Genomic DNA, 25,389 nt, shown 5'->3' on the forward strand with positions numbered 1-25,389 from the left:
TTTGATTAGAAAATAGTGGAGATGTCATAATTATTCCCCATTAACTCGTTGATATCTGAGTAGGAATTGGTGGAGATGTCATATTTCCTTTATTATTTTCCAAGCAGAAATTAGTGGAGATGTTACATACAACCCCCCACTCTATTTGTTTAGGTAGGTATCTATACCTACACAGGCACCTACTTGTAAATTTCACCGAAACTTTTGGAAGGGCCAATATAAAATTTTCGACCACAGTATTTACTTCAGTTTTTGGGAAGTCCAATTAGGTTAATAGGGGATTTTAGTTAATTTTGATCAAAAATACAAGTGTACGTTAGAGAGTCATTTTTAGAAGTCGATTTTTAATTCCATAAGAACCTATATCTTCTAGGAGAATAGTCCAAATTCTCGTGCCCAACTTACTCTCTGAATATGGCCTACTACTCCTCCTCGGTATCAAGGTAAGTAATCATCATCAAAATGATCATAATACACCAGTTTATCATCAGATGACTTACTACTTACTAGTATGTTACTAGTGTGATCTTAAACGTGTTTATACTTGGCCTTAACAGTGCCTTAATAAGTACCAACTCAGAAACTCTAATATATAAAAATGAATGTTTGTTCGAACTTTATGCCTGGCCAAACCGCTCATCCGATTGCTATGAAACTTTGTCAACTTATTGCTTGCACTCCCGTGAAGGTTATAGGCTATTTTCTGATTCGTTTTTGTTAAGCTACGCCGAGCAAGACCACTAAATGGATGAGTGACATGAACGGCCATGCCTTAAGGATTTAGCGACGGATTTCGGCTAGTTAATCATGCAAATATGTATTTTAAATACAGATATGTTACCTACCTATACAACATCAAGTGGTATAAGGAATCCTGTACCTCTCAGCCCTTCTGTTTCACCTACAAAATAAAATACATTTCCACTTTTCAAATGGATACACTCTTCCCCTACATCACTAAATTACTACATCTTTGTTCATAAGAAGCAGGTTATAATTTATCAATAAATTATTAAATTTAATGTTCATGTTGTATGTTGTGGATGAATGTCAACCCAAAACAGACAAGGATTCTCTCTGTGCCAAATTGCCAATTAGGTAAACTTTTCAAAAAAAGCACCAATTAGGTCAAAAAAGCACCTTTTCCTTCAACATACCTCCCTATCTTAGAAATGGCGAATCATCGAAGTTCATCATTAGGTACCTATATAACAATAAAAAAAGGGGATTTCGCTGAAAATTGGTACAAGAAGTAAAGAGTTTTCAACCGTTTCCATCTCATTGAATATTTCTCTCCCGATTCTTATATTCTTACATAAGAGATGTCTTAACTTTCCACCCTCGCAATGGTGGGTGCCATTGAAGGTCAGGTTCTTTGTCTAGGAATATAAATGGAGAATATTTTTGCCCTTTCCTTTGCTACGGGAATTAATTTTCTGAACCAAATTTGGAACCACAGCTTACTATCCTGTGTTTTGGGTGTTAGTCTGTAATTTCTAGGCCATTTTAGGGCTAGTAGGAGCGTAGGATTTACTCTCTAATATGTGATAAATTTGGCATCAATTTTATTCTATTTCACCCACTTCACAACGTTCTCCTCCCGATCTTTTTACGCTGGAAGGCACGAAAATTATAAAAAAAAAAAATCATGCACTTTAAATACCTATACAGACAGTAATTTATCACTTAACATTAAACATAAAATATGGAGAACACTTACTTATGTACGCTTGCACCACTCACGATTCTATTCTATTCTACCTAATTAGATGTAGTGAGATGCAACTTCCTCAAGCCTCCAACTTTTCAAACCAAATTTTGGAACGTTAATTATAGGTATTTTCATGGCTCAAGTGAAGGGATTAGTCTCTCCATTGACTATTTTTTTGCCCCTTCCTTTGCTACGGGAATTAATTTTCTGAACCAAATTTGGAACCACAGCTTACTATCCTGTGTTTTGGGTGTTAGTCTGTATTTTCTAGGCCATTTTAGGGCTAGTAGGAGCGTAGGATTTACTCTCTAATATGTGATAAATTTGGCATCAATTCTATTTCACCCACTTCACAACGTTCTCCTCCCAATCTTTTTACGCTGGAAGGCACGAAAATTATAAAAAAAAAATCATGCACTTTAAATACCTACAGACAGTAATTTATCACTTAACATTAAACACAAAATATGGAGAACACTTACTTATGTACGCTTGCACCACTCACGTGGCGATATAAACTGAGATTTGACCTTACTCTGTATCATGTCTTGTAGGTTTTGATCCTGAGATGTGAAGGCATCACCCTATAAGGTCATGAGTGCCAGGCCTCCACTCCGTCATAAAGATAATATTATAAGTAGATCTAGACCAGGGGTAGCCAAACTTTTCTGTGGCCCCCTTCAAATGAAAGACCATTACGCCCCGAATATTTTGTAGGTATGTGGATATTTCTTCGTCAGGCGTTTGTTTTGGATGTTATTTGAGATCGTCCCTAACAGTACTTCCTGCGAAACGACAAAGGTACGAGTAAGTAGGTAACTTGTACATTTTATTTTTCATTTTTCCCCCCAACTAAGAGTAGTCGTTCCCCCTGACTTGTCTTCAAGCTCCTCAGCCCCCAGTTTAGGAACCCCTACAATAGAGTTCATAATTTCGTATAATGAGTCATAAATTCCGATCTAATGGATAGAATGGACCTGGCATGAACTTCAAATGGTCCAAACGATTATACCTCCGAACTCCAAACCTTAAAAGTTAACTGCTGACCGCTCACTGTGCTTAAATTTGTTAGTTGACTAAATTGTCCAAGTTCAAGCTGTTCAGACCATGAGCGGTCGCCTAGTAGAAGTGATTATAATATCTATTATTAGGTAGGTACGTACCTTAGCAACATTCTTTTTCTTCTTTAGTAGAAGCTAGAACTTACGTGGGCCCAAACTTCATTTTTCAAATAGGTACGTTTTCCAAAATTTCCAATGACTTCCTGGTTCAGAAATTGATCTCATAACAAACCTACAATCATAACTTCCCCCTCTACCGACTCACCCCCTCATTAGTATAGTTACCTATGGTAACTATAGAGTCTGAACTTTAAATGGATGGTATTGAAAAATAATGATTATCGTGAGAGGCACGTGGGATTTTAGCAGTGTAGAATCCCACTATACTATCTGTAGTAGTCTATACTCTATAGGCAACGATCCCACTATAATACCCGATATAAACCGAGATTTGACCTTACTCTGTATCATGTCTTGTAGGTTTTGATCCTGAGATGTGAAGGCATCACCCTATAAGGTCATGTGTGCCAGACCTCCGCTCCGTCATAAAGATATTATAAGTAGATCTAAAAGAGCAGGGGTATAAAAACTTTTCTGTAGCGTTCTAATGAAAGACCGCCACGCCCCCAATACTTTGTAGGTCTTAGGTATTGTATGTGTGCATATTTTTTCGTCAGGTCTTCGTTTAGAATGCGATTTTCGATTATCCCCTACGACAGTACTTCGCGGACAAAACGATATATAGGTAAGTTATTACGTTATTAGTTATAGGTACATCATATTTATGTACAATGTTTTTCAACTGTGTTCATGGACCCCATTTTGGGAACCCCTAAAAGAGAGGTTCATAATTTCGTATAATGAATCATAAATTCCGATCTAATGGATAGAATGGACCTGCCATGAACTTCAAATGGTCCGAACTCCGAACCTTAAAAGTTAACTGCTATTATTTATGATTAAATTTGTTTAGTTGACTAAATTGTTCAAGTTTAAGCTGTTGAGACCATAAGTGGTCGACTATTAGATTCTCTTTGGCTTTCGAGTTTCGGGACGATAAGACGTTCTTAGCAGTTATCTATCTAGTATATATATTTTTTTTTAATCTAGTTTTCCAAAATTTCCAATAACTTCCTGGTTCAGAACTGATCTCATAACAAACCTACAATCATAACCTCCCCTCTTCCGACTCTCCCCCCTCATTAGTATACGTATCAACTATACCATTTCCCTCCCTTGTAAAATTTATAGGTAATTGACATAAAATCCTTGACGGGTTTTTTCTTTCTTTACAGGTAGGTAGACTATTTTTTCTCTTCCAAGGTCACCCAATGTGTAGTCGGTTTCCATTAGGTGCACAACTGCACACCACAAAGTCGTCCTCCAGAAAGTAACACACAAAGCGTTCTGGTTCTGATTTATATCGATGTTTAATGAAAAACAAGATAGATGAAGTAAAAAATAAAATAAAATCGACCGACAAAAAGTACAAAAATTGCTCGTTTTGGCCAGGGCCTTATTTAGGAGGGAGGCCGAGGGGGCTCGCCCCCCCCCCCCCCCCCTCACATTTGGTTTCACTCTTATTAACCTACTTGTTTGAAATTAATGCACAGGAATGTGAATTTCAAAGTCCTCCATCGACCTTGCCTTGGAATCAACATTAGCAAATCGGTCTGAGGTCTCGGGGATTTCAATCTCCCTTTCAAAGGCACTAATGAGTTGACGCAACGCAAGGTTCTGGTCTCGTGACTTTGAGGTCGGCACGTGTGCTCGACACGAGAACGAAATAGAATGTCTTCCACATGATGAACTAAATGAACTTGCTGCATATGTATGCCCCGTACACTTCTTCTCGATTTGGTATAAGTTGAAAGCAATGTTAATAATGTCAATATACAAGAGACTCGCAGAGATACACTGGAAGAATATAAAGCAAGTGTTGGAGGAATCTTTGATTCATTAAAGCAACTTCATATTGAACGTTGAATTTGAAGTCGGTTTATTGAAACGTCAAAAACGTCAGATCGAATTGATGTTGACCACTTGGCAATTAAACTCCCCAATAGAATTTGAAGGAACCCTGTGTGAGGTGCTTTATTCTAATAATCAGGGTCGAGAATTTCACATCGCAGTGTCTATATCAGCGATTCTTAACGGGGGCGATATACGATTTCTAGGAAGGGGCGGCGCGGGCGAAAGACTCCAGACTATGGTCAGGTGATATCGATTAGCCAACTGTGGTGTAATCACACCCTCACCTTACGACCTGTACGGAGAGAAAATAACTCACTGACTCAATAAGACCCAGTACTAATAAGTACCAATCGTTCCTATGCTGACGCAGTCACCCTGTATGAATCACTTTACGTTTCACTGTTTCACTCTTATTAACCTACTTGTTTGAAATTAATGCACAGGAATGTGAATTTCAAAGTCCTCCATCGACCTTGCCTTGGAATCAACATCGTTAGCAAATCGGTCTGAGGTCTCGGGGATTTCAATCTCCCTTTCAAAGGCACTAATGAGTTGACGCAACGCAAGGTTTTGGTCTCGTGACTTTGAGGTCGGCACGTGTGCTCGACACGAGAACGAAATAGAATGTCTTCCACATGATGAACTAAATGAACTTGCTGTACATAGATGTAGAAGATCGAGAAGAAAGGTCGTGAATGGTGATGATTTGATGAAGATAAACTACGGCAAGCGCGAACGATATGTCCATAAGCTTAAGAGAGAGAAAAAAAGAAAAATAAAAAACTACGGCAAACTACCCATGATCTGATGGATCCATTCTGTGCATCAAAGAACGCAAGAGTTCTCATCATTCTTTGCCATTGACAATAAACTCCAGATGGAATCCAGATTTGTTTCTCGATTTATAAAATACCTAGAGGTCAAAGTCCAAGTCACAGTTCGATGTAATAGTTGCAAATTCTGAACTTCTACGAAAGGTAATCTTTGAGGACGACAAATGCACAACGACAATTTAGTTGTTAACAAGAAAACGAACCCGAGTTACCATTCGCAATGAGAATGTTCGGATTATTGCTGAACACATAAATATAGGCAACGATGTATTTAAAAGGCATTGCAGCCAAGCAATTGCAAGATGTAAGATAGCAGTAGCAAACGATTAGGCAAGAACACCATGGGCTAGACTCTCTTCTATGATAAACTTACCACATGTTCGAATCGTTTGATTCCAAGCTACCATGAACTTCAAATGGTCCAAACGATTATACCTCCAAACTCCAAACCTTAAAAGTTAACTGCTGACCGCTCACTGTGCTTAAATTTGTTAGTTGACTAAATTGTTCAAGCTGTTCAGACCATGAGCGGTCGCCTAGTAGAAGTGATTATAATATTATTAGGTATTAGGTACGTACCTTAGCTACATTCTTTTTCTTCCTTAGTGGAAGCTAGAACTTACGTGGACCCAAACTTCATTTTTCAAATACGTTTTCCAAAATTTCCAATGACTTCCTGGTTCAGAAATTGATCTCACAACAAACCTACAATCATAACTTCCCCCTCTACCGACTCACCCCCTCATCAGTATAGTTACCTATGGTAACTATAGCATTTCCCTCCCTAGTAAAACTTATAGGTAATTGACGGATTTTATGTCAATTTAATTGACATAAAATCCTTGACGGGTTTTTTCTTTCTTTACTGGTAGGTAGACTATTTTTTCTCTTCCAAGGTCACCCAATGTGTAGTCGGTTTCCATTAGGTGCACAACTGCACACCACAAAGTTGTCCATATTCAACTTGGATTTACTACTTGTCTACTGGACACTACAAAAGTTTCTGACAAAATATTTCAGAACATTTCCAACTGACGTCTCACGAGTCACGATGTTTGCCGCAGACACAGTAAGTTAACTTATAACATTTCTTGTTAAAATGAACATTTCATGTGATTTTATAGAATTGGTTTTGTATAATCTTGTACAATCCTCTGGTTCGACTCTTGTGTCATGTTGGGGTCAAAATGTTTCAATTTTAATTCAATCACATCATTGGTTATGTATAATCTTGTACAATCCTCTGGTTCGACTCTTGTGTCATGTTGGGGTCAAAATGTTTCAATTTTAATTCAATCACATGATATTGGGATATTCTCTTGTGCTCTGTAGAGTAAAGCCTTGTATCATTGGGGAAACTTTCAATCTTCTTTCTAATTTGTTTCTTGGTTTCATACAATACAATAGAAGTGTAGTCATCTGTTGTCAACTCCTGTACATACTTGGTGTCGCATATCTGTAGGTAGATATTCCATATGAATGTTACACATACCTACGGTCGTTACGCTGGTTATGTTTCCATGTCTAAGTCTCGTTTTACCATCATGTGGCTCTAAATTCTCTCGAATCTCGCCTAACACACTTTTTATTTCTCCACTTTTACTTTCTTGTTATTACAACTTGTAGGACGACATATTATGCACTCAACACATGTTATCGGCGAGATTATCTACTCATGCACAAACTTTGAAAGTCATCTCAAACAACTGTTCACCTGTAGTATGCGTTACCTGTGGTTATGAGAGTCGAATTCTTCAAACAAATGAAACACCGTGACTTTCCATCTGCACGGGCGCAGGCTGAATGACCTTGTTTAAAATTTCGAACAATATTCAAAAGTGGGTGGAAATGTGAAATTAGTATGCGTTACCTGTGGTACTTGTTATGAGAGTCAAATTCTTCAAACAAATGAAATACCGTGACTTTCCATCTGCACGGGCGCAGGCTGAATGACCTTGTTTAAAATTTCGAACAATATTCAAAAGTGGGTGGAAATGTGGAATTTAAAGCACGGTAATTTTATAGTTCATAGTCAAGATTTTGATTCGTTTTATCTGGATCACTTGTTATGAGAGTCAAATTCTTCAAACAAATGAAACACCGTGACTTTCCATCTGCACGGGCGCAGGCTGAATGACCTTGTTTGAAATTTCGAAAAATATTCAAAAGTGGGTGGAAATGTGGAATTTAAAGCACGGTAATTTTATAGTTCATAGTCAAGATTTTGATTCGTTTTATCTGGATCGGTTCTGATCTCAAGTTCTCAATATGAGCGAGAATAGCGAGATTAATGGCTAAATCGTGAGTTTCGAAGCTTAATAATCAACGCTAAAGAACACGTAAATAAGAACAATCAGGTAAGCTACCCAATACCTATACTTGCTCTCAATATGAGCGAGAATAGCGAGATTAATGGTTAAATCGTGAGTTTCGAAGCTTAATAATCAACGCTAAAGAACACGTAAATAAGAACAATCAGGTAAGCTACCCAATACCTATACTTGCAGTATTTCCATGTGATTTGGACGTCGATTTTTTATCGCTTTTTGTGAGTCGACCATTCTAAACCTTGACCACATGACCACTCTCTCTACTCTACTTTTGGTCATAATGCAAGGATTGATAAACTTGTTTAAGTGGGTAAAAAAATATAGATAATAATTGCAGAGAAACAATGCATACCGAAACATTATGTTAAATTCAATGAATAAGGCTTTGAGTAAACCTACCAACTATTACAGACAGACCAAACATCGTCTACAAACTACAAATTGTGAGTCGACCATTCTAAACCTTGACCACATGACCACTCTCTTTACTCTACTTTTGGTCATAATGCAAGGATTGATAAACTTGTTTAAGTGGGTAAAAAAATATTCTAATTGTAGAGAAACAATGCATACAGAAACATTATGTTAAATTCAATGAATAAGGCTTTGAGTAAACCTACCAACTATTACAGACAGACCAAACATCGTCTACAAACTACAAATCCACACTGACATATCATTGACAACGTAGGCAGTAAACATGGTAAGTAGCTTACCTTACTAAACAAGCATAGCTACAACAACAACATACACAACAGTGAAAACATTACCCAAATTGAACCCAGCGTTACTTTACATGGATAAAATTGACAACGTAGGCAGTAAACATGGTAAGTAGCTTAGCTTAGCTTACTAAACAAGCATAGCTACAACAAAAACAACAACAACAACAACAACAACATACACAACAGTGAAAACATTACCCAAATTGAACCCAGCGTTACTTTACATGGATAACGTTCCCCCCTCACAATAGAAAGACATTGAGAAAACGACTACTCGAGTATTAGACATCCTAATGAGGTGAGAAACACATCAACAATATATGAAACATACACAACAGTGAAAACATTACCCAAATTGAACCCAGCGTTACTTTACATGGATAACGTTCCCCCCTCACAATAGAAAGACATTGAGAAAACGACTACTCGAGTATTAGACATCCTAATGAGGTGAGAAACACATCAACAATATATGAAATACATTCATGTTGATAAATAACAATATTCGCTTTGATGAGAAACTAGCAATAGAATATGACGATGTGCAAATATACCCAGGCGCTACTCAATAGTACCCATATCAGAGAGGTAATCGAATTCTTTGTCAGCTGAGGTGGTGGAATATGACGATGTGCAAATATACCCAGGCGCTACTCAATAGTACCTACCCATATCAGAGATGTAATCGAATTTTTTGTCAGCTGAGCTGGTAGTGTTTATGGAAAACTTTCAAGTTAGAGTGTAAGAAACACCTTTTGACTGTGAAAGTTTTAAAGCTAACAATCGTCTGAGAGTTATCTTCTAAAATCTAACATCAATATTGGCGTCTTTAACAAAAGGATCTATTCTCGATCATCTCTAAATCAGGGCCTGAAGATCAGCCATGGGAACCTTTATAAATGTATGTGAATCTTGGTCAATGTTTACATTCTTATCTGTCCATAATGACTCAAAGTTGATGTAAACGTGCATGGTCTATGGTCTTTCATTTGTCTGACTGGGCGCTTGTGATGAAATTTTGCTCAACTCTGAATTATGAACAATGTTTCATTAATACCATCATTCACGCCAAAAGCAGTCCCAAGCACATCCAAGTTTAGAATGGCTTCAGGCAAAATAAGTTCTTAAAGCTCAGTTGCTCTGTGAATTTGCATTTGCAACAGAGTAAAAGCAATATTTCTTACCAAGTTACAAGGTATAAATACATAATAGCTCCTACACCTTGGTGATGGCAGCCCGATTTGGTCAATAGTTCATGATGATCTCAAACGGCCAAACAAGTGTCCACCACGCTTGCATTGTAAGTTCTTAAAGCTCAGTTGCTCTGTGAATTTGCATTTGCAACAGAGTATAAAAGCAATATTTCTTACCAAGTTACAAGGTATAAATACATAATATCTCCTACACCTTGGTGATGGCAGCCCGATTTGGTCAATAGTTCATGATGATCTCAAACGGCCAAACAAGTGTCCACCACGCTTGCATTTTCTAAACTTCTGCAATAAATCATTAAATCACTTAAGTAGGTGGATGCGTACAGGAATCTCTAACGTAAAACTGCAAATAAACAACCTTCATTTGAAGTACGATCAATAATTATGGCCCGTTTCCACACTCGTTGCAGTAAATCAGTAATGCACTGAATCCTGGCATATTACGCCAAAGTATTACTCACACAAGTGGCAATTAAATAGGTACACATTCCGTCTCCATTAGAACATTTTATAATTTATAGAAGTTCATGATCATCTGTGAAAGCAAACTATGGCTCACGTTGTGAAGTCAATTATTCGTGTTAATGCTCAGGTATTTCGCGAGTCTAGAGGATATCAGGAGTTATGACAGCACAAGAACTTCTATCTTAATACTGAATGGAGACTCACATGTGAAAGTACTACATGCATAGTGGAAGAAACGTGATCAACATAGTGATCTCTTCGTATTTGGTAGCAAGATGTAAACCAATTTATATTCACATTCAAGGTTAGGTAATGAATTTTAACGTTGCTAACACTGCATTTAACTCGTCCATAATTACAATCATCAATTCATCAAATCGGGCAATTATGTTCTCATTTTACGATGGTTTAAAAAAACATATGGTAAGTATTTCTCGATTTTCCATGTTTTGACCATTCGTAAATAAGTTCTACATACATATTTAATGTTATATTCTAGTGTTAGTGCTACCTATTCATGAGAAGGTTGTTCAGGTCTATGTAACCATTGTTGGATGTTGTGGCCACTCCTTTGACTTTCAACCCGTTCATATTAATTAAATAGGTACACATTCCGTCTCCATTAGAACATTTTATAGAAGTTCATGATCATCTGTGAAAGCAAACTATGGCTCACGTTGTCAAGTCAATTATTCGTGTTAATGCTCAGGTATTTCGCGAGTCTAGAGGTTATCAGGAGTTATGACAGCACAAGAACTTCTATCTTAATACTGAATGGAGACTCACATGTGAAAGTACTACATGTTGTATAGTGGAAGAAACGTGATCAACATAGTGATCTCTTCGTATTTGGTAGCAAGATGTAAACCAATTTATATTCTCATTCACATTCAAGGTTAGGTAATGAATTTTAACGTTGCTAACACTGCATTTAACTCGTCCGTAATTACAATCATCAATTCATCAAATCCATTCAAGGTTAGGTAATGAATTTTAACGTTGCTAACACTGCATTTAACTCGTCCATAATCATACAATCATCAATTCATCAAATCGGGCAATTATGTTCTCATTTTACGATGGCTTAAAAACATATACATAGGTAGGTATTTCTCGATTTTCCATGTTTTGACCATTCGTAAATAAGTTCTACATACATATTTAATGTTATATTCTAGTGTTAGTGCTACCCTACTGTCAAGGTATAGGACTTTGTACACTTACCCAAAGGAATTTATAGTCTGTTTTCATGTCATGGTAGGATGCCTAGATTCCAGTTGGATTCAGAAAATCAGAACTTGAGGTGTTGAAGGAGATCTACGGATTGTAGAATTGCTCACCTTACCCCTAATTTTATATGTATTTGACTGATTTTATATGGGATTACCTGATGCCTGATTCACTCGAAATATTAACCTTGCCCGGCATAGAACTTGAATATATTAGTTGCTCTTAAATTGTATAGGTGACTCACAACTGTGGTCTAGTAATGTATTATATTCTGAGCATTCACTAAAGACATGCTTATGTAGAACTGTGGTCTAGTAATTTATTAGGTATATTCTGAGCATTCACTAAAGACATGCTTATGTGAATGTTGTCAGTGAAGTTTGTGGATGTTTTTTCTTCAGTGAAGCTTGAAATATTCGTTGTGAATGTTGTTTCTTCAGTAAATAGAAATATTTCCATAGCAAGGGAACCGACATTGACAGTACTGTCAAGGTATAGGACTTTGTACACTTACCCAAAGGAATTTATAGTCTGTTTACATGTCATGGTAGGATGCCTAGATTCCAGTTGGATTCAGAAAACCAGAACTTGAGGTGTTGAAGGAGATCTACGGATTGTAGAATTGCTCACCTTACCCCTAATTTTATATGTATGTATTTGACTGATTTTATATGGGATTACCTGATGCCTGATTCACTTGAAATATTAACCTTGCCCGGCATAGAACTTGAATATATTTGGTTAAATGTAGAGAACCATAACCACAATACGAGTATTATCAAAAACGTTATTGCTAAAAAAATAATTATCATACTCGTAGGTAGGTACATAAAAAATATGATACAATGTTCAGATATTCCAAAGTATAATCGTAGGTGACAGTGACACCAGAAAGAGCTAACACAGACGTAATAATTGTGTATGACCCTAGATGCAAATCGGGCACCCATCCATATGCTGGCCATCATCAACGTCTCTTAACGAAGGTGGTCTGATGGCAGTTGGCAAATATTACTAAATACCTTGCCACCTCTGCGGGTGTCTTGTGATTTATTAGATTTGAGTTGTGACTCATATTTCTGTAATCTGATTCATTTGATTTGTCCTGTCATCTTTTGACCTCAGATAGATCTATCGACTCTGAAAAAGTACCACTGTTGACTCAGTTCATAATTTCCAAGGTATTTCCCGATTCCATGTGGTATTTGCTCGTATTTTTCCTCTAGTTCACTATATGATCGTAGGTGACAGTGACACCACAAAGAGCTAACACAGACGTAATAATTGTGTATGACCCTAGATGCAAATCGGGCACCCATCCATATCCTGGCCATCATCGACGTCTCTTAACGAAGGTGGTCTCATGGCAGTTGGCAAATAGTACTAAATACCTTGCCACCTCTGCGGGTGTCTTGTGATTTATTTGATTTGAGTTGTGACTCATATTAAATTTCTGTAATCTGATTCATTTGATTTGTCCTGTCATCCTTTGACCTCAGATAGATCTATCGACTCTGAAAAAGAACTTATCCATATTTTGATCTAGTATTCTAGTCTCAGGGTTAATCATGAGAAGGTTGTTCAGGTCTATGTAACCATTGTTGGATGTTGTGGCCACTCCTTTGACTTTCAACCCGTTCATATTACCTATTCTTTTCATGATATTGAACGCCTCGATAATCTTAATATCATGCTAAGGACTCCTAGAATTCTAGAATAACAAACATTTCCTGGATTCTTGCCTGGTAACTATGCTAGATTAATTTATGTTTTTAAACTGAGATAGATATCTGCTCGTTTGTTTAAAATGACATTGAATCCTTGAAGATTTTTCCCCCAGAAATAAAAGATAACTTTCAAATTTCAAAGGAATAGTAGGTATTCCTTTCTATTTTGGAATTTTCATTACCAGTTGTAGTGTTGAGTTTGTGTGTTGATGCATACCTAATTATCTTTTTTATAAAATAAAATATGAACCTACTATAAGTAAAATGGGTTAGGAAGATAATCTGCTAAAGATGTCTTACATTGTCCTACCTATGTCTACCCAGCAGAACTAGTAGATCAGGGCATATTTTCATAGGAGAGATTAATAAAATCACACTATTATCGTTTATTATGTCCTCCTTCTTTTCGCCTATGAATAGGCTGATGTTATCGGTGTGTTGATGCATACCTAATTATCTTTTTTTATAAAATAAAATATGAACCTACTATAAGTAAAATGGGTTAGGAAGATAATCTGCTAAATATGTCTTACATTGTCCTACCTATGTCTACCCAGCAGAACTAGTAGATCAGGGGATATTTTCATAGGAGAGATTAATAAAATCACACTATTATCGTTTATTATGTCCTCCTTCTTTTCGCCTATGAATAGGCTGATGTTATCTATTAATGTCGACCTTTTCCTCTATTTATAATGCTTACCTATCATGGTTGATAGTTTCTTCAGTTTTTCGTTCAACACCCAAGTCACAGATTTGTTTTGCTAATTCTTGGAATTCGACTTTTCAACTTTCATGTCATATTCCATAATCTATTCACCCACTATCTTCCTAATATCTTTTGCATCGCATCGGTTTGTTTTCTTCTGATGACTAGTCCATATAGTTGCATATTTGCTATTTTCCATAAAGTTATATTCTTTGAACACGCCCTGAGGTATTATGTCATACGAGTTGCCATTATCGTCATCACTGACGATTATCAGTATCAGCAGTATATTAATTGTAGCATAAAAAACCAGAACCTGTCTTCTGAGAGATCACGAGTCACGAGTTGTACAGCTCTTCACTTCCAAGGTCCAATGTACAAAGTCAAAGGTGTGATCCAATTATTTATTAACACTGATGTCCATGTATTGTATAGGTACCGACGCGACGTTATTTATGTACTAGTACATGTAGATACCTACGAATAGATAAATAATTGAAAGTAAAAAATTACTTGTTGGGAAATAATAAAATTATCTGTGTACTGATGAAAAATCAGCGTGAATGAGCAAAAGTTAGTGCACCTTAGATTTGTTTTTCATGACTTGATCTTTTACCATTTATTAGGTGGGATTTTCTGACGGAAAGTTGATAGACAATATTTTCGATTCCCAACTTTTTTAAACCAATCATTGATCTAAAAAGTAACATCAATGATCATTGGCTAGTCAAACATAATTTTTATTTATTTATAATTATTGCTATTCCCAAACTCCTCGCCCCCATCCTAATCACAGTTGAAGTCACGCATTCGCGACCCTGTTTTTGCTATATGGTTCATCGATTTTATCAACCTACCAAATCACCAAATTGACAAAAAAAAATATATATAGGTATATCTTGGTTGTCAAGGATGTGGTTTTCTTATTTGGAACCTAAGCCGAGGGTCACCCAGCCAAATCTTCTCCAACGTCTGCCAAATTGGAGACAAGGAGAGTGTGTATTGGGAGATAATCTCTGATCTTTCAAGTCTATAATATTGCTGATCATGGATGTTCTATTTTACCATTACTAGTATCGACATTCGACAGATTAACAGAAAGTTACTATTAACGTGTGTCCAAACATGGTCGATCGACGAGGTGAATCTATGTTATCTAGGCAGTGCAGTGGACGGCTCAGTCAACATCGATCGATGTCGATCGACGGCCGGTCAAATATGTGTGGACACAGCTTTCCCCATCATTCGGTGACAAGCTACCCGCCTTCTCAGATAAACCTCATCCAGCCTGGACGGGGCCGGGCAAAGCCAGCAGTACGAGATTGCCCAGATGGTCAATTGGTCACCCATCCAGATACTAACCACACATCTCGTGCCTTAACTTCAGAGCATCCTGTAGGTATGCAGATTCGTATAAGCTTAACATAACTATTAGAGCTGTTTGCCTCTACACCTAAGTCTCACAGTGGGCTTTTTGCATCCTGTAGCTTAACCCAACTTTTAGGGCTGTTAGCCCCTACACATCAGAGCCTCAAAGTGGGCTTTTTGCATCCTGTTCCTGTAGCTTAACCCAACTTTTAGGGCTGATTGGCCCTAAGCCTCAGAGTGGGCTTTTCGCATCCTGTTCCTGTAGGTTAACCCAACTTTTAGGGCTGTTAGCCCCTACACATCAGAGCCTCAAAGTGGGCTTTTTGCATCCTGTTCCTGTAGCTTAACCCAACTTTTAGGGCTGATTGGCCCTAAGCCTCAGAGTGGGCTTTTCGCATCCTGTTCCTGTAGGTTAACCCAACTTTTAGGGCTGTTAGCCCCTACACATCAGAGCCTCAAAGTGGGCTTTTTGCATCCTGTTCCTGTAGCTTAACCCAACTTTTAGGGCTGTTTGGCCCTAAGCCTCAGAGTGGGCTTTTAGCATCCTGTAGGTAATCTAATTAAATTTATTTTGTGTCATCTATGTGATAATTTGGACCCCTGCCAAGGCCCAACGCGGAAGGCTGTTCTCCGTCTATAATAAAACCATTAACAAAGCACCACAGGTTTGGAAATTTATTTCTGAAGCGCGAACTGCTTGGAATTTTCAACGTTTTTTTGGCAACACAAAAACGAGATGTACATGTTTTTTCTTTATTTCATATTTAATTATGTATTTAGATTTATAATTTTTGCACGTGAATAGTGACTGAGGTATGGTCCATTATTATGTAACGTTTTCGTCTTTGTGTTGGAGTTGGATTTTTTGTTTGGGTCATTATCATTTACACTCCAAGTTTCTGCAATATTACGCATGCTGTCGTGTATATCGGGGTCATAATGATTCTTCCAATTCTGCATTGCAGAAATTTTCAAACAAATAATTATATTAAAATTACAATCAAAGCGTCCATAATGTTCACCAAAAACTTACCTCAGCTGCATGGTTTTGTACAGGTATTTGAATGCTGAGGTGAGGCAGTAGTTTTCCTTGTCGTTGGCAAATGAAGCTCCCAAAAGTTCGAGAGCGTCTATTTTCTCTTCAATAGTGACGCCAGACTTATGCACCAGGAATTCCACGACTTCAGCTTGGGTCCTCTCGGCTGCCGACATGAGAGGGGTCATTCCTGGAAATCCAGGGAAGGCTATTATTGTGGGACGAAATTCTTCCTATATTTTTGCTACTACAACAGGAGACTGAAGTCATTTCGGCATTTTTCACATACTCTAGCATTTGTATCCTTGTCTTCTTGGGGCTTATCCTGTGAAATTATCTTCAATTTTCCCTTCTTAAATCTTTGTTTCAGTTGTTCAGTAGGAGTAGGACAGTCCTAATGAGGTATTCTATTGATTTGTTGCGTAAACTGCACTAAAACCTAATGGATCAGTAAATCAGTTAGCATGATGGAATACCCCGCCTTGTCTATTACCGTTTAAACCGGGCGAATAATCAGCGCTTTGTTTAACACTTAGTCCATTAGTGTCTTACACTTCCTGACAGTGCTGTTCAGTAGATGAAGAGCTCATTGAAGAAGAGTGAATGTCTACTTTTTTAATGCGTGAAGTTTCAAATATCTTTCTTAATGCATGCAGCCTTGTATCAGGTATCAGGGTTTTTCAAACTGTTAATTTCTTGTTTGGAATCTTCATTACTTTTGTGGGTATTACCTCGCCATGGGTTTTTTCCTTTATGACCTTTATCCAGTCAAGACAATCCTACTGTACAAGAAGACTATCACAAAATGCCAAACAAATGATATTTTCCCAATGGGATGTCATTCTCGTTGCTTCCTCATATGCTACAAAGTACAAACTAATTCATTTTCATTTTCCCAATGGGATGTCATTCTCGTTGCTTCCTCATTTGCTACAAAGTACAAACTAATTCATTTTTCAAAGAAATCAGACCATCACGTAATCCATCTTCCCGTGGGCTCTTCAGAGGTTTTTTACTCACAACAGTCACAACCCACAGTAATCTTAACAAGACCGAGTATTACTTCGCCATGGGTTTTTTCCAGTCAAGACCTTTATCCAGTCAAGACAATCCTACTGTACAAGAAGACTATGACAAAATGCCAAACAAATGATATTTTCCCAATTGGATGTCATTCTCGTTGCTTCCTCATATGCTACAAAGTACAAACTAATTCATTTTTCAAAGAAATCGGACCATCACGTAATCCATCTTCCCGTGGGCTCTTCAGAGGTTTTTTACTCACAACAGTCACAACCCACAGTAATCTTAACAAGACCGAGTGACTATTTAGAATAATTACTCTTTATGTGTTAGAAGCGCGGATAGTTACAGTTGTAATAGTCACGGTAACATTTAAGAAGATCTTAGCATTGATTTTCAGTTCGACCTAAAAAAAAAGTTGCTCTTAAATTGTATAGGTGACTCACAACTGTGGTCTAGTAATGTATTATATTCTGAGCATTCACTAAAGACATGCTTATGTGAATGTTGTCAGTGAAGTTTGTGGATGCTTTTTCTTCAGTGAAGCTTGGAATATTCGTTGTGAATGTTGTTTCTTCAGTAAATAGAAATATTTCCATAGCAAGGGAACCGACATTGACAGTTCTGTCAAGGTATAGGACTTTGTACACTTACCCAAAGGAATTTATAGTCTGTTTACATGATGTCATGGTAGGTTGCCTAGATTCCAGTTGGATTCAGAAAATCAGAACTTGAGGTGTTGAAGGAGATCTACGGATTGTAGAATTGCTCACCTTACCCGTAATTTTATATGTATGTATTTGACTGATTTTATATGGGATTACCTGATGCCTGATTCACTCGAAATATTAACCTTGCCCGGCATAGAACTTGAATATATTCTCAAGGAGTCAAGGTTTCACATTTCCTATATTTTCAAACAAAGAACTATGAAGCTTTCCTAAACAGCACAAAAAGGTTTTCCACGCCTTCATTGAAGCTGGATAAAGGCAGCAACGCCTTCAATGAAGCTAGAGCTAGCTTAGAGGCCTAGAACAGTAATTATTCAGAAATTTTGTGGCAGGGATAAATTATTTTTAGTTTGCTGACATAGCGTGCAAGATGTCCAAAGGCATATGATTAAAATTAAAAATTCCATTATCGAAAACAGCATTAAAAACCTATTTAACCCTGTTCCTCAAGAACTTTGATGAAAATCGATTAATTATTCATTAGATCATTAGGTAGTATTTATTTCTCATTTTTTATACCTGTAAAATAAAATAAAAAATATCACAAGGTTCCCAAGAACATAATAAAGTCATCAAAAAAATTTAAATGAAGTTTACTGTCTAGGGCAGCACACCGGTATTACGTAAGATCAAGTTAGAACATCATCATAATTATTCATCAGCAATTAAGGTATACGAAAAGCTATTATTGTGGGACGAAATTCTTCCTATATTTTTGCTACTACAACAGGAGACTGAAGTCATTTCGGCATTTTTCACATACTCTAGCATTTGTATCCTTGTCTTCCTGTGAAATTATCTTCAATTTTCCCTTCTTAAATCTTTGTTTCAGTTGTTCAGTAGGAGTAGGACAGTCCTAATGAGGTATTCTATTAACGAAAAACTATTATTGTGGGACGAAATTCTTCCTATATTTTTGCTACTACAACAGGAGACTGAAGTCATTTCGACATTTTTCACATACTCTAGCATTTGTATCCTTGTCTTCTTGGGGCTTATCCTGTGAAATTATCTTCAATTTTTCCTTCTTAAATCTTTGTTTCAGTTGTTCAGTAGGAGTAGGACAGTCCTAATGAGGTATTCTATTGATTTGTTGCGTAAACTGCACTAATGGACAGTCCTAATGAGGTATTCTATTGATTTGTTGCGTAAACTGCACTAAAACCAGTAATGGATCAGTAAATCAGTTAGCATGATGGAATACCCCGCCTTGTCTATTACCGTTTAAACCGGGCGAATAATCAGCGCTTTGTTTATTCCATGATCTAACATCCTGGGTGTAGGGCACACACCTGATTTTGTATTATGATTTTGTATTATGATCTATGTATTCTATGTAGATTACAAGCTTACGTATAGGGGCGATAATGTCAGGGCTAATTAGAACTTATCTATTAATGAGATACGTCAAAGGTGTGTTGTTACATCGACGTTATTAATAGGTAATTATGTGTGTTATAATGGTGTTAAATATTTACGTACATGAGTTTCATATTCGTTTGCCTATCTAATACATTATGCTGTCATCGCCATCATCATCATTATCATGGGCATCTAATGTCTATCCATTGATGAACAAAAGGTCCCTTTTTAATCTGTTCTCGGAGTTCTATATCTTGAGAAACATGAGTGTCATAGCTAAATTTCCCTGATACATCAGCTTGCTTACTAAATCACGAGGTATTCCAATACCTATAAGAATAACCATAATATACTCCTACTTAAGTAATATTAATTAGTACCTATACCTTTAAGTTATCAAGACGTCAAAGGTGTGTTGTTACATCGTTATTAATAGGTAATTATGTGTGTTATAATGGTGTTAAATTTTTTCGCACATGAGTTTCATATTTGTTTGCCTATCTAATACATTATGCTGTCATCGCCATCATCATCATCATTATCATGGGCATCTAATGTCTATCCCTTGATGAACAAAAGGTCCCTTTTTAATCTGTTCTCGGAGTTCTATCTTGAGAAACATGAGTGTCATAGCTAAATTTTCCTGATACATCAGCTTGCTTACTAAACCACGAGGTATTCCAATACCTATAAGAATAACCATAATATACTCCTACTTAAGTAATATTAATTAGTACCTATACCTTTAAGTTATCAAGCTATAATTATGCTGAAAATATTTGAAAAATTATTGGATACGTGTATTCTTCTCTAGGTAAAGTTAGTAGGTAGGTACATAATTTTTTTCCTTAAATAAACCTAGGTATTTTCCACGGATAATTTACCACCTAATTCTAACTACCAAGATACCAATCTAAATGCTGAAAATACTTGAAAATGCTTATCAAATAGGTACCTACTAAAAGTACTAAATCAGGGTTACACCGCACCAGTCTGCTTCTAAGCAACCCACAGTATGTGGTAGTCCGTCCAGTAGATTTTACTGTCCTAGAAGTAAAACACTCAAATCACTTAATGGTGATTCTCCTATAGTTCCACTATATAAGATATTATAAATCTACTACATTATGTACGATAGTATAGGTCTCTTATGTACGATAGTATGTGTGTACAATGTACGATAATTGGCCAGGCACACATACTATTTTGTTTCATAACTTACCATCCCCAATGTTACAACCAGGTGTCGGACCAATCTCATGGTTTGATTGAAAAGTCGTGCGAGTCTAAAGCGAATCACCTGACCGATTTGTTGATGAAATAATGGGTTACTAGTGACCAGTGGCGGACTACATGGGTTAATACTGAAATAATGGGTTACTAGTCACTAGTGACGAACTACATAGTACCGATGAAATAATGGGTTACCTTGTTACCTACCTACTAGAGACTAGTGGCGAACGAGGAACATTTTCTTAACAATCATGATTTAAATTCTACCTTTTGTCTGTTTCAGGTATGTCAAATTAATATCTGTTGAGAGCTTTACAGTTTAGACTTTAGATGGATCAACTTAGTGCCCCGCTGATTTGCAGGTAAGGTTGTTGTTGTTGTAGTAGCCATTGCCCAAGTCAAACGGATCAATCCCCCTCTGTAGTTGGTAGTCCTAGGAGATTTGCCACATCAATTGGTTTTAAGCCATAGATCCATAGGTGTGAGTTGTGTGGGCTTTGATGGATTATTGAAGAGGTGCAGATAAGGTCTTCTCTAAATGTTGGGTTTTCTTCACTAAAACTGAATTGTGATATTTGCACAAATTCCAGATTAAACGAGTGAAATTGGGCACAAATACCGCCTACAGAAAGATCAGGTTAGAAGACCAAAATGGGAGACTTGTAGTAGCTTGTGTACCGGACACCAGTCAGAAGATCTGGCTGGGGGAAGAGGTGCAGGTAAGGTCTTCTCTAAATGTTGGGTTTTCTTCACTAAAACTGAATTGTGATATTTGCACAAAATTCAGATTAAACGAGTTAAATTGGGCACAAATATCGCCTACAGAAAGATCAGGTTAGAAGACCAAAATGGGAGACTTGTAGTAGCTTGTGTACCGGACACCAGTCAGAAGATCTGGCTGGGGAGACATGGCATAGCGTGTGTACCGGACTCAATAGGTATAAGTATTTCTGGCATGTACCCCAGGATACGTCAGGTTAGACATGACTGTCATAAGCCGTCATAGAAAATGATGCCGACACAACATGCATCACTGTCACTGATTTGTCTTCAGAACCGGATGGCAGTATTAACTCAGAGCAGTCATCGAGATATGAGTATGGGCTGGGAGCAAAGTTGCTAGGAATTGTATCATTGCCAAGTAGTGATTCTGAAGATACCGGTGGAAACTGGAAACAATGTTGGTGGATCTAAAAATCAACATCACGTTTCGGTGAACAATCCTACATCCTAACAAAACAAAAACAAAACGTCAAATTGTTGGAACAAAGATGAATCAGGTTATGGGTATGGACGAGATATAACCACCACCAGAAAAATCTAGATTTCGTGTCTAAAGCTGTGTCCACACATAGTCGACGTCGAGCGCCGTAGATCAACGAGGTAAATCTGTGTGGTCGAGGCTGTGTACGGTTTGAATCGACATTGATTGACGGCGTTGACTATGTGTGGACGCAGCTTTAGAGTACCTATATAACCTTAGGTATGGTAAACAATTATTAATAAAATGGGATGTACATAAAAAGTACTATTCATGTACATAATGTCTTCATAATGAACGTAACTTACCTATACGAGTACCTACCTATTTCATTTGCAATTCTGTAATTAATAGTTCTGAGCGTCTTAATTATTACTACTTCTTAACACTTTACAGCTGGCAATGAAAATTCCAAAACAGAAAGGGATATTAATTTCAAATTTGAAAGTCATCTTTTGTTCCTGGGAGAAAATGATTCAATGGCATTTTAAACAAACGGGCAGATATCTACCTTAGTTTACCTAGACATAAATTAATTTAGCATACCTACTTACCTACCCAGGCAAGAACCAGGAAATATTTGTTATTCTAGGACTTCTAGAAGTCCTTAGCATTAGAATTATATTGAGGCGTTCAATATCATGAAAGTTAACTTGAACGAGTTGAAAGTCAAAGGAGTGGCCACAACATCCAACAATGGTTACATAGACCTGAACAACCTTCTCATGATTAACCCTGAGACTAGAATACCTACTAACTTTACCTAGAGAAGAATACACGTATCCAATTCACTATCAAAAGTACCCACGTAGGGGCCGTTCTGGTTATAATTTCCTCATTTCACTAGCCTAACAAGCTTTCAAGGACAGGAAGATGATTTTGAATTTTTGAGCCGTGCAAAATTTTATATTCAAGATTTTAATCACTTGGAAATAATAGGGTATTCAGACATGACAAATCATTTTATGTAGGTACTGGATACGTGTATTCTTCTCTAGGTAAAGTTAGTAGTTAGGTACATAATTTTTTTCCTTAAATAAACCTAGGTATTTTCCACGGATAATTTACCACCTAATTCTAACTACCAAGATACCAATCTAATTTTCCTTAAATAAACCTAATAGGTATTTTCCACGGATAATTTACCACCTAATTCTAACTACCAAGATACCAATCTAAATGCTGAAAATACTTGAAAATGCTTATCAAATAGGTACTAAAAGTACTAAATCAGGGTTACACCGCACCAGTCTGCTTCTAATCAACAGTATGTGGTAGTCCGTCCAGTAGATTTTACTGTCCTAGAAGTAAAACACTCAAATCACTTAATGGTGATTCTCCTATAGTTCCACTATATAAGATATTATAAATCTACTACATTATGTACGATAGTATAGGTCTCTTATGTACGATAGTATGTGTGTACAATGTACGATAATTGGAGATTTTACTGTCCTAGAAGTAAAACACTCAAATCACTTAATGGTGATTCTCCTATAGTTCCACTATACAGGGTGGTCCGTGATTTGCGAACCACGCTTATATCTCAGAAACGGCTGGGAATTAAGGAATGAAATAAACGGCCACTATATACGATATTATAGATCTACTACATATGTACGATAGTATAGGTCTCTTATGTACGATAGTATGAGTGTACAATGTACGATAATTGGCCAGGCACACATACTATTTTGTTTCATAACTTACCATCCCCAATGTTACAACCAGGTGTCGGACCACTAAGTAAAATGGGTTATGAAGATAATCTGCTAAAGATGTCTTATGTCTACCAGTCTACCCAGCAGAACTATGAGTAGTAGATCAGGGAACATTTTCACAGGAGAGATTAATAATCACACTATTATTTTCTAATGTTTTCCTTCTTTCTGACTATAAATAGGCCCCTTTTACTTATTTCTATTTCGACATTTTGGACCTTTTCCTCAATTTGTTATGCTACCTACCATAGTTTCTTCAGTTTTTCGTTCAACAAATCAACGCCCAACTAACAGATTTCTTTTGTTAGTTCTTGGAATTTGACTTTTCAACTTTTATGCCATATTCCATGAGCTATTCACTGATTCTTGAAATTTGACTTTTCAACTTTCATGTCATATTCCATAATCTATTCACCCACTATCTTCCTATCTTTTGCATCGCATCGGTTTGTTTTCTTCTGATGACTAGTCCATATAGTTGCATGTTTGCTATTTTCCATAAAGTTAAATTCTCTGAACACGCCCTGAGGTATTATGTCATACGAGTTGCTATTATCGTCATCACTGACGATTATCATTATCAGCAGTATTTTAATTGTAGAAGCACAGAATGTCACCTCTTGTCCAAATACCAAACGATCTCATTAGCTCACATCGTGCAATGAAGGAGTAAGGACACATTAATTTGCAATTCGCAAACCCACGTACAAGCAGATTAAAAATATATATTTTTATAGATTAAATATTATAAATTAATTGTAGCATAAAAAACCAGAACCTGTCTTCTGAGAGATCACGAGTCACGAGTTGTACAGCTCTTCACTTCCAAGGTCCAATGTAGGACGCGCGACGTGGTTGACATTTTGGTACAAGATCAGACACACTGCTTAAAGTATTAGGGATTAACCCACTTTAACAATGTCTGATAATATAATTCTACCATTCGCGAGGTTCCAGTACGTAAAGGTGTTGGTGTTTTCGATATTCGAAATCAAACATAGGACCTTTTTGATTTCTTATGGGCAATTAGGCACTATTTTGTAGAGGGATCATTTTCATATCCCGCTTTTTCCGATGGGACTTGGCTGATAATATAATTCTACCATTCGCGAGGTTCTAGTACGTAAAGGTGTTGGTGTTTTCGAGATTCGATATCAAACATATAGGACCTTTTTGATTTCTTATGGGCAATTAGGCACTATTTTGTAGAGGGATCATTTTCATATCCCGCTTTTTCCGATGGGACTTGGATCAGATTCTCAAATAATCTCAACCAGCCTGATTTGAGCCGGGAAAAGTCGGAAGCACTTGATTGCTCAGAACCACGTAAAGTACCTTAACTCCAGTGGACCATTAGGAACAGCTGTATTCGAATTTCAACTTGCGATACTTGCTATCACCGCTGTCCCACTGATGATGTACGATAGCCCATTTTCTAAACTTTTTACGACCGTGATAATATAATTCTACCATTCGCGAGGTTCCAGTACGTAAAGGTGTTGGTGTTTTCGAGATTCGATATCAAACTTAGGACCTTTTTGATTTCTTATGGGCAATTAGGCATTATTTTGTAGAGGGATCATTTTCATATCCCGCTTTTTCCGATGGGACTTGGTTCAGATTCAAATAATCTCAACCAGCCTGATTTGAGCCGGGAAAAGTTGGCAGCACTTGA

At 37.0% G+C, this 25,389-nt stretch overlaps 1 pseudogene; it reads left to right on the plus strand.

Annotated features, from left to right (window-relative positions):
• Positions 1 to 237: 237 nt before the first annotated feature.
• Positions 238 to 25,389, plus strand: part of LOC103517983 — a 38,112-nt pseudogene continuing 12,960 nt past the window's right edge.

Source organism: Diaphorina citri, unplaced genomic scaffold (genome assembly GCF_000475195.1).
Source record: "Diaphorina citri unplaced genomic scaffold, Diaci psyllid genome assembly version 1.1 scaffold2027, whole genome shotgun sequence".
Taxonomy (NCBI): domain Eukaryota; kingdom Metazoa; phylum Arthropoda; class Insecta; order Hemiptera; family Psyllidae; genus Diaphorina; species Diaphorina citri.